We start from the raw sequence: 11,146 nt of genomic DNA on the forward strand, positions 1-11,146 counted from the left end.
AACTGGTTATGCAGTATGAAAATGCATTTGAATTTTTTATGCCTTTGCTCCACAGACTTGTCTTTGTAAACGAAATGTTACTACAAGTATTGACGTGGCAAATGTAAATGCAATTAAATGAATTTTCATTTTAATTTCGAAGCAAAATGAGTCAAATTAATTTGAGGATTGCATTGCACTTTGTATATTTCCTTGGTAGTATATATTGCATCGCCAATTGCAAAATGCAATTTTCATATTGCTTACTGTTGCGAAATGCATGTGACACCTAATGCATGAGCCACGCGACATAATTAGGTCAGTTTGGATTTTCCTATATAAGGAATAGCATAGCCTATCGCTCATGGTGACTCATCTAATTAATATGCTTAGAAGGCAGGTACTTAAAGTTATTTATTTAGTTATTTATTGTAAACAAATTTCTACATAGACTGGCCTACTATGCTTTCATCGACATAGCTAAGAATGTTGCCTAGCTCTTCCTGTTTTTTTACACTAAATCATCAGTCCCAGTTTTATAGCAGCGACATGTTTTTCCAGTTCTAAGCACCCAGAGCTTGGGGTTAGGCGGACAAAGTGGTAGGTTGACACAGGCCCTTAAAACCATGCATTTACATTTTACATTTACATTTATTCATTTAGCAGATGCTGTTATCCAAAGCGATGTACAAATGCTCTGTATATACCATGCTCTGTAAATCAAGACCTAAGCATAATAATGATGTAAAATGTGTAATTTTGTTTAAGTGGCACAATTGTGGGGGTTGGGGGGGGGTCTCGGATTGAATCAAGTTTGCTTTAGGGGTCCCTTGCTGAGAAAGGTTGGGAACCCCTGACCTAGATAATAGCCTTATAAATCCACTGTGAAAAGAGATTGATGATTACCTACTTGTTTGTCAGTTATACACTTTCATGTCCAATATTTTACTTTCTCATATGACTTTCCCCCCCTATTCAGTGCTGTGACATACCTCCCTGCTGTCTCTCAGCTCTCCTTTTTCTCCCTCCATGCCTGTCACCACTGTACTTCAGCCAGCTCTTTATGTGGGCCTCACACTCACTGGCGCTGATGTTCTGCGAAGTGGCCGCACCTGAACAGGTAACAGTTCTTGAGCATTGAGAATATTATGCAATAACTGCAGGAGAATTGAAAAGTGTCTTGTCTATTAGGTAGACTGTCTTTTCTACAATTATAATGACAGCAATGCAGTGACTTATTCAAACACGTCTTATCACAGTAGTTATTTTCAAGGCTGCGAAAGCCTTCTTGTGTCCTCGCCCAAGCCAGCTGAACTGGGTAGCACAGTTGTTGGTTAAGACATGGCGCATGATCCTCCTTACAGTGTCACCTGCATTCACCCCTCCAAGGGTTGCAAGGTATGATGCCTACAGATAAGAAGAGAGATGTCCTTTAATTAATTTTTTTTTTTACAAAATGTTAATTGTTGAGGATGCATGATATACACAACTGGTCAAACTTTGGAAACCACTAAAGTAGTGGATGATTCCAAACTTTTGACCAGTAGTGTAGACAGAGAATAGTTCAGAATAACTTGTTGTGCTTCCATTGTGATCACATCATATGTGCATCATCATAAACAGAAGCAGAGAGTATGCATCGCCAACACTGTCTCCTACTGGAACCCCCCTTGTATTCAGACTGAGTGGAACAACAGATGACAGAGACAATTGGCAAGCAGGGAGGCAGGTGTGCTCAACCCCAGCATTTCAGAATCTTTGGGTGTGAGAAAAAGCAGAGACTTAAACAGTACCAAAAAACACACTCTCAAGTTTATGAACTTCTTAATTTACTTTGTTGGAAGCATGCCAAATTGACGGATGCGTTTTGCCCCTGAACCATCTTCATCTGAGTGGACTATGGAGTAGACACTGAAAATGGTTCAGGGTCAAAAAGCATCGATCTGTTTGGCATGCTTTCAGTAAAGTAGATTAAGAGGTTCATACACTTGAGAGTACATTTTTTCCGGTATAGACACAAAGGGCAACCAAGAAGAAGATGAGAGTGTTAGTGAGCAAGTGAGAAATTATTGACAAATTAAGAACATTAACCATACCAGGGCTTTCTCCTGTGCTTTTTGCTTTAATATTTCCTCCACCCTCCTCAAGTCCTCTTCATTCTCTATAGGGAATCTGAATTCCTCAGACAGACTTGATGCTCTCTGCACTGGCTGTTTTTTGGACAGTGCTGGGAGGAGGAGGGTGTCCTGACGCACTTGCGCCTTTATCTCCTCCAAGGCCCTCAAAATCATTTGGTCGCGCTCTGTAGGTAAGAACAAAAATGTTTTATAGAACAATAGAAATGTTTCACATTACCTCAGTAATTCTGTTGTGACTTCGATATTCATATTTAACATCTCAGAGATTCTCAGTTCTGTTGCTGACCAGCAAAAGGTTTGGTACCAAATTGGGTTGCATCAGGCTGCACATGGGAGGCAGTGGGAGGGGTCATGCGAGGCAGAGGTGAAACTGGGGGTGGCTGGAGCACACATTGTGGCTGCAAAGTGGAGGCAGGCTTAGTGACGGCAGTCCTGAAATGATGTAGGGCTGCTCCGTCACTTTGGCAGAGGCCCTGCATTATGACAACAGGACTGTATAAACTACAATGAACAATGTTAGACTTGGTTCAGGTCTTGTGTGCATGTACTGTACAGTTCTTACATTCTAGCTCTTTTTCCACCCTCATCCTCAGAAGTGAGGGAGTCCCTTTTAGTGGCCCTCACCAGTTATCTCCTTGCCGCTTCATAAGAATCTGTATTTGAGAGAAACATTAGTTGAACAAGTTACCATATTGTAGCATGTATGGAAATGCAATGGCACTATGATGACTCAAACTGTCTCTCTCGCTCTCTCTCTCTCTCTCTCTCTCTCTGTGTGCGTGTTTGTGTTTACAGGAGGAGGGTCTCACCATATTTCTTCAGCACCCTGACAAAATACTCCGCACATGTCTCATCAGGGTCCTCCGGGTTTTGTACAGCCGCCTTGGCCCTTTGTGTGTTTTTATATGGTGGCCAGGAAGTAGGCACCACTTCCATCTCATTTTTTTCCATAAAAACTACTATTGCAAACATGCTTTAAGAGAAAAGGAGAAAAGGAGAATCTTAATGATGAGAACTGATTGTAATTTACAATTGATTTAATCGATGATTCATGATTGAATAAGTAAGTGCATAAGTACTAGATTGCTACTATGTGTGGTTCAGGCAGTATGTTACAAGTCCATCTTTGTATGGCATTGCAACCACTTTGGCGTCAATGTTGTTCTCAGATAAAGTTACACCCTCTGCAGAGAGATCTTTAACAAATGCAATTCCCAGAATAAGAGAGTCCACCGGGGAAGTGAAAAATGGCTGTTGGTATAAAAATTGTGAAAATGAAAAACAGCCAAATGAGCTTCCTCATAACTTCAAAACATACCAGATGCATGAAATCCAACACAAATTGTGAAACCATTCCAATGTTAATTATAATGAGAGCACTCTCACCATCCCTGTGATGGTCACTGTGTAGTTGGGCTTTAAAGCTCTCATCTGTTCTAGGGGCTGCATTTGTTTCTGGGTAGTTCATTCTATTGTTGGACCAAACACCTTCTTGAGCACATCTCTCACATCCATAGTAGAGTTGTGGGATTTTATGTTCTTAATAAATGTTCTCGCTGGTACGTCACAGACAAATGCCGAAATTTCCACTTTGTATAATTTAGATACACAACACCATCAGATGCAATCCTTTCCATCTCCATGACAAAATCAGAGAGGTACTCATTTGCATCTGATGGTTTTGACTGTCCAGAGTAAAGTGCAAAAACAAAAGGAATTCTGTTGGGGTCTTCCTCAATCAGTGCCAATATGGGCCAAAATTGTTGCTGCTCTTGTAAAGTGGCATTCCATCAACATTAATTTAGAGACGGAGTGTATGAATGCTCTTTAGTGTGGGACTGTCCTCTATCCTTGACTTTATACCATTAGCTACCCCAAAGTAGTGCATGGAGCCCCCTGCTTTTGATTGCACCTCTGTGTCAAGGCTCAGGCAAGGACTCAGTCGCAGACCACAGTGCGTCGATTTCCGGGCAGAATTAATCAGACGAGCAGATCATAAACAGTACACAGGCAGGGTCGAAAACCAGAGAGGCAGTCCCAGGGATAATCCAGGAAAGGGTAAACCGGAACAGGCAGGGTCGAAACAACACGCAGGCAGAGAGATCGGGCGAACAATACAGAGCGGCAGGCAAATAATCAGGTCGAAAAAACGGGCAGGTCGAAAATGGAACACAGCAACGAACAGGGAAAAACAGCGGGGACGAAGACAGTCAGGAACTAACCGCTACGAACTAGCAACTGGACAGGGACACGCAGGGCAGATATAGGGCAGGGCTGACAAGGGGATGGGAAGCAGGTGTGCAGGCAGGCAGGTGAAGGCGATGAGCAATCAGATGTGTGGAGAACCGGGCGGGGAGCAGGGCAGGGCTAAAACACAAGGAAAACAAAAGCACATGGATCGGGAAAAAACAAAAACACAACAGCTAGGGGGTGGGAGCACTGACACTCTGTGCTGGTTGGAGTTGACAGGAGTGTGCAGCCATCTTTTGGGAGATTGGCATTTGGCAAGTGCTTCCTAAGTACAGAGAGAAGACTGGAGAGATGACTGAGAGGTGTGTTGGTTGCTGCTGCCCATGCCCTCAAATCGTCACGTAAGTTGTCAGTATTACTGTCATCAATGTCGCTGTCCTTGTCTTGCTCATCAGAGCTATAATATAATTGTGTTTTCTTCCTGACCAGAGGTGGCGCATATCTTCCTGACCAAAGGTGGCACGAAACCAGTCTCCTCCTGCATCACTGTCGCAACCTCCATCGGCAAAACGGCCGTGTTGGAATCCTCAACGAAAGTGTTGTGAGTGCTCCTATTGATTGACTGTAGCGTAGCTACAACGGCCTCTGTGTTTCTTTTTACATGCCGTCTTAAAGATCTTTTCGATAATATTTTGTGACTCTCTGCCATGTTTGATAACGACCGACATTGAATGCGTAATTAAATGGCCGTTAGCCAGCTACTGTTAGATAAGCTAGCGCGAGTTAGCCAGCTAGCCAGCTAGCTAGCTAGCTAGCCATTATCCGTTAGCCAAAAAAAAACGACTACAATTCATATCTTAGCTTATTTTAGCTTAGTTTACTGGTAGTTTTAAAGTAGGCAAAAACTGTTACCTCACCTAGACTGAATGTCGACCAAAGACAGCAATCGGTAGCCTGACTTTAATCGCCCTTGATTGATCCAAGTCTGCCGTTGATAACGTTAGATAAAAGTCAGTTGCTCTTAGATTCTTTTATGGATTTTAAAATGAGAGCACGCAGAAGTGTCTCGTTGTTATTTTTTTATTGTTACATCATATTCTTAACACATTCTTTTCTTAGGATTTCCCCGTCATCAGCGTGATCAGGTAATCACATTTTAAGATGAGTCTGACACGAAACAAAATGCAACTTAAAAGTGTATGACTACTTTCTGAACCTGTAGGTATGAGTAAAGATTTCAGTCCATATCTTCTGTCGGTCTATCTATACATATATCTTTCTAATCTGTATATTGCTAATTAATCTCTATGTTTCTATCTTTCTCTCACTGGTGACTCCAGATGCAGTCTGCAGCTCAGGATGAGATGTTTCACCATGGCCTCAGTGGAGTGCTACCGTGAAAGTTGTGTTACTCACTCAAATAATCACAGTATTGTTAGAGGACTGTGTGCTCCTTCTTGCAGTGAAGTCTTCTGGTGCTAAATGCCAATAAATTGTGTGCATGGAAACCTTGGGTTTGTGTTATGCTTGTTTCAGCAACAGACTTACGTTTACATTTACCATGCTAAATGCCAGTATTCAATAAATTGTGTGCATGGAAACCTTGGGTTTGTGTTATGCTTGTTTCAACAACAGACTTACGTTTACATTTAGCATGATTTAAGGTGAAATTAACTTAAGCTGTAAGTTGTTAGGGGAAGGCTGAAATCCACACATTCGTCTCCAGTAGGCGTATATAATATATGTAGGTCTATAAATTTAAAGGCCATTTCAATGTTTATGTTTATGTATCCTTTATGAGAATTTGCAGTGGTACATTTGATAAATGAAATGGTGGCCCAGTCATTGGCTTTAGAGACTTTGGGAAAACTCACCGTTTTCAATTGGAGACAAGCTTTGGACCATGGAAGTCACCATCTTTTGAGTGATGAGTGCACATGCAACTCAATTTACTCAGATTTAAATGATGGGCAATGCAGTGATGTTTCTCAAACTGGTTTATTTTATATGCTTTATTTATAAAGGTCAAAATGAATAAAATAAGATTAATAAAATAAACCAAGTAAACGATTACACCAATACAGGGTAACGACAGCTAAAAACATTTCTAGTAGCCTATCATAATCTTACAAACGGTGCAGGATTGCCCTGTGATCTTTTAATACCTGATGTGTCTTGCTAATTCCGTTGAATGAAAGTAGGACCATACATCTTAGGGAGTTACTAAAAAAAAAAAAACTACTGATGTAACATAAATGGAACCCCCTCGTTCCGGACCGACGCTACTCGCAGGAATCACAGGCTGACAGGCTGGGTTGGGTTCACAGCGCGTGTTTTATTAGGACTGGGAATAAAACAGGGTAAGTAGGTTGTCAATAATGTAACGTGTCTCCGGTTCCACACTCGTTGTCAGCATAAGGAAAAAAGCCTTAATTACATAGAAATCATATATTTGCATTCTGGTATCTGGTATTTTTTGTGATGTCGAACCAACGGCGCAACAACTGTTCATTAACGACGGTGACTATGCCGCCGAACTTGACCACAGGCTAACGTTTGATTTACTATCAGTGGGGCGACTGACATTGGTGTGACGGTGGTTCAATGTTGGAATTCCGCTTCAAACACTGCCAACCAATACCAACGTCGGGCCAACGTATGCTTGCTATCTGGGTAACCCAGCTAACCAAATTACATGGCCATAACGAAACTGGAACGTAATTTGACGACCAAACATTCGTAACCACAACGTAACAGTTTATGTTGGGGCAACCAGAAAAGTGAAATTCCTGGATTCGTAACGACAACGTAATTTGGTGACGTTGTCAGTCAGTAGTAATTTATCAATAGTTGTCAGTTGGTAATCATTAGGTACTTTCAGTATGTAATATTGCCTATTGTAGGCCTATGGGCGAACTTGCAGTAGCATATATGCTCTGTAGTCCTCATTTGCCCAAAACTATCCGTACCAGCAGCAGATAGGCTTATACTAACAGTTTCATTTCAGATAACCAATATTTTCCCCAGTGCATGGTGCACAGCTAGATTATGAATGAACTATTTTAGCATTGCTGTAGTAGCCAGACGGATCAGTACAGAGGAATTTTGGAATTACAACTAACCGGGGTATTACAGAGGTGTCCACCTGAAAATAACAAACCTTAACAAGCCAGCCGTAACTCACAGGCTAACAAGAAGACTGAGGTGCGTATCTATATCGTATTATTTACTCCCCTTGTTCTCTAGCTTCCGCTTTCCCTTTACCTCTACCCCTGCCCTCTCTCTCTTTCACATGTACACCAATTACCCTCTGCAGTGGACACCTCCCCCAATGACAGGCAAGGTATTAAACACCACCAACATTAATCACAACATCTTTCAAGCTCCCTCCCCGCTAGTCCCCCCATACTTACACAGAACGTTATCTATGTTGTAACTATGAATGAGGCATGGACTCAGTAAATTCAAGTAAAATTCAAAAACTTTATTTTGAAAGAAAGAAAGAATATCTAAAAGAGGGCAGCAGCTACTCCGCCAACTCAGCAGAGACCAGGTGCACCTGTCAACGAAACAAACAGCTCAAACATAGCTCAAAAAAGATGGTATCAGCCAATCAGACTTAAGCCGCATGCTGCTCGGACCTCGTAATTGGCGCTTGCGGCTATATTTGTTATTGTTGTTATTGCTATTATTAAATGTTAGCCAAAAAAGCATTGCCTGGACACAAACAGACTCAAGTAATTGGAAAACACCATTTTTTAAAAATCTAGTTTTAAGGCCACTGCCGTAGGCTTATTCTGAGAGTCGTACAAGTGGATTGTATTTTGTGAATCACTTCTTGAAAAATACACTGGCAACAAATTCGTTTTTTGGCTATAGCCTACAAGTCCATCCCATGTTACCTGTCTAGCATTGAATCAGACATTTTAAAGAAGACAGGAGAATACAACTGCTCATTGCAATTGATTACCTGAACTTGTTTTTTCATTTGTGCTGGAGCGTGTTTCAGTGTCTCTGCTATCAGCATCTCAAACTCCTTCTCTCCCAGCCCTGCCTTCCATTTCATGACTGCTTCTGCAATTGGACAGAAAACACAAACTTATTAACTCATTGTTCAGTGAAATCACCAAATCTTTGGGTAAGACCTGTAACATATGATGTGATTCTTTCACAGAAAGAAGTGCTCAGACGCAACGTTTAATAATTGTGCACACAGTTGTGCCAATGAGAGGCAACGTTTCCCTCTTCCCCTTGAGGCTGTAGTGACTCCATACAAAATTTGTTGCCACAGCCCGCATCACTCTCCTGACGCACTCCCCGGGAGTGGCCCCACCAGTGAGGCTGAGATGGTGAATCTGCGAAAATAACCAGGCCATAGTTAGCCTTGAAGGAGAGGACAATAAACTGGCAACTCATCATTTTAACAGTACATAATTGTTAGTCTTAAACTGATTAATCTGTGTTGGCAGTTAATATACTGCATTATGTAGGTTATAATGTACAGACAGTTCAACTTGAATTAAGCATTATACAAGCACCTACCACTCTCTTTCTGAACTCTGTAACCTTGAGGCGCTCCTCAAGATCTCGGAGTTCTGCTTGGGATTTTGCCACACCTAACTCTAATCCTGGCTCCTCCTCCCTTTGTCTCCCCTGGCTTCTGCACAATAGGAGGAGTATCTCCCTCTGGTTTGCTCCCAGTGTCTCTACTTTCTGAAGGAGAACTTGTAGTGTGTCTATAATGAAGAATCACAAATTTACACTTCTTAAAGGGTTACTAGAGTTAATAGTCCCAGTAGCATACACTTTATTAACACTGCATATAGCCACATTTGGCCTGTCTTTTGTTATAGTAAATTAAAAAGTATACCTTGCAGTTTTCTTGGCTCCCAAGTTGCCACTGGCCATGAGGGTCTCTCACCTAAATCGGTCACATAGCGATAAAGCGTTAATATGAAAATCTGTGCTATCATGACATTATTTTGACCTGTTTGTTTTTCGGTTATATTTCAGCAGAAGGGAGGATCAGGTGTGTCACTTTGTGTGTCTGTGATCATGGAATGTTTTTCCCCTTTTTCTCCACCCCGAACTGTTTAGTCCACGACAGCGACCTGTACCTGTCAACTCAGGAGCAGGATGCTGTGGCACGTGATTCCTGTGACTCACGTGACGACCAGCCCTCATTTCTTTCCACACTGCAGTCACACACTGCCTATGTTGTCGGAGGATCACACAGTCAGCATATGCTCGGTTAGTGCATGTGCAGGTGCCTCGCCGAGTGGGAGTGGCCACAAGAGAGCGATGAGACTAACAAATTTAACCGGCTTACACTCCTACCATCCCCAGCAAGGCTGGGCCAATTGTTGCCTTGCCAGTGTGGACCTCCGGCCATAGTCAGTAATGGCGTGGCTGGGATTTCGGACACCCAACCACAGGCCTCCCAGCCACTCGGAGGCTCACGAAATTATAGTTTTGATGTTGGATCCACTAACAGAACACATCCACTCCTGCAACACTCTCAGTCCCTGCAATTAAATGGTCTGCCATTAGGGCCACAGAAAACAGTAACTCCATGGTTTTCCACTTTATTAACTAAGCTAATTCTATTTTTGCTTAATTTTAGGTTATTGCAGTCATTTTAATAATTGTAATATAACCATGTAAACACTGTGGATCCGCTAACAGAACGCAACCACCCGTGCCACGCATCAACTCTCAGGCCACGCAATTACATGGTCTGCCACTAGGGCCACAGTGAACAGTAATTCCTTAGGACATGTTCAATAATCAATTAAATGGAAAATGGAAAATTTACCATCAACTAAATTTTGTGCCACAGTCACGGAGTGTGGGGATTCTGGTAGTTCATCTGCAAACAAGATTTTAATGTATACAGGTCAACTTTCATTATAAAAAGAAACCGATTTCATAACGGTGAGTTACATTATTCATTTTTATTCTTTTACCATGAGTCCCATTTGTTGCCAGGGTGGGAGGTGAAAGGTTTGGGGATGAATCTCTGAATTTGTCTATGTGGGCATATAAGGGAAATTAATTTTAGAAAATGTAGAATTTAAGTATCAACAGTATTTTCTGTGTTGTACATTTGTAATTCAGTGTTATATATAATATTTCTGTTAAGTACTAAGATTCTTGAATGACTTACAGTTGGTTTTTGCCATCATTTTTGCTTGCTTTGGCCGGGGAGGGGTCGGAAGTTTAGCTTGAATCAGATATAAATTTGAAGGTGTGTCACCTCGCAAAATTTAACATCTGCAGTCTTCTATTAAACTGATAGGCTATGATATTGGCTAGTAAATAATCAATATCACAGTTGAATGAATAATATAGTACCTGTATCTGTCTTTTGTTTTTGGTTTTTGGGGTGTCCACGGTGGCTTTGGCTTGTGGAAATGGTCCTTCTAAAGAGCATACACATTATTAAATCATTGCACTTAGCCACATTTCAATGGTCTGTTTTAGTGAATATACATTGTAGCATAAGTACAAATATACCTTGATGTTTCCTCTTCTTGGGTGGCTCCATTGCCCATGATGGCCCCTCGTCTAAATAGGTTACATATCACAAAGCAGTCTTTGTTAGAGTTGTCCATGATCTCCCTCTAATTTTTTTTCTGTTTTGTTTCAGCAGCACACAAATGAGTGTTTACCACACCAGACATGTTTTTGGTAAGTTATCTCATACCTTCACTGCTGTCTCCAAATTTGCTTGGTCTTTTACTGTTTCTTTACTTTGGTTGGTCCTCCTCTGTTGCGACAGCAGACTTGTATTCAGCTGTCTTGCTCCATCTGAGTGCTCTCTCAAAATTATCTAAGTA

At 41.5% G+C, this 11,146-nt stretch overlaps 1 long non-coding RNA gene across 1 annotated transcript; it reads left to right on the plus strand.

Moving 5' to 3' along the window:
* Positions 1–247: 247 nt before the first annotated feature.
* On the plus strand, positions 248–3,036 carry LOC118793454. Its single transcript, XR_005005659.1, has 3 exons — positions 248–1,099; positions 2,147–2,287; positions 2,913–3,036. It is a non-coding gene; the product is annotated as an uncharacterized LOC118793454 (long non-coding RNA).
* Positions 3,037–11,146: the final 8,110 nt, after the last annotated feature.

Source organism: Megalops cyprinoides, chromosome 18 (genome assembly GCF_013368585.1).
Source record: "Megalops cyprinoides isolate fMegCyp1 chromosome 18, fMegCyp1.pri, whole genome shotgun sequence".
NCBI lineage: Eukaryota > Metazoa > Chordata > Actinopteri > Elopiformes > Megalopidae > Megalops > Megalops cyprinoides.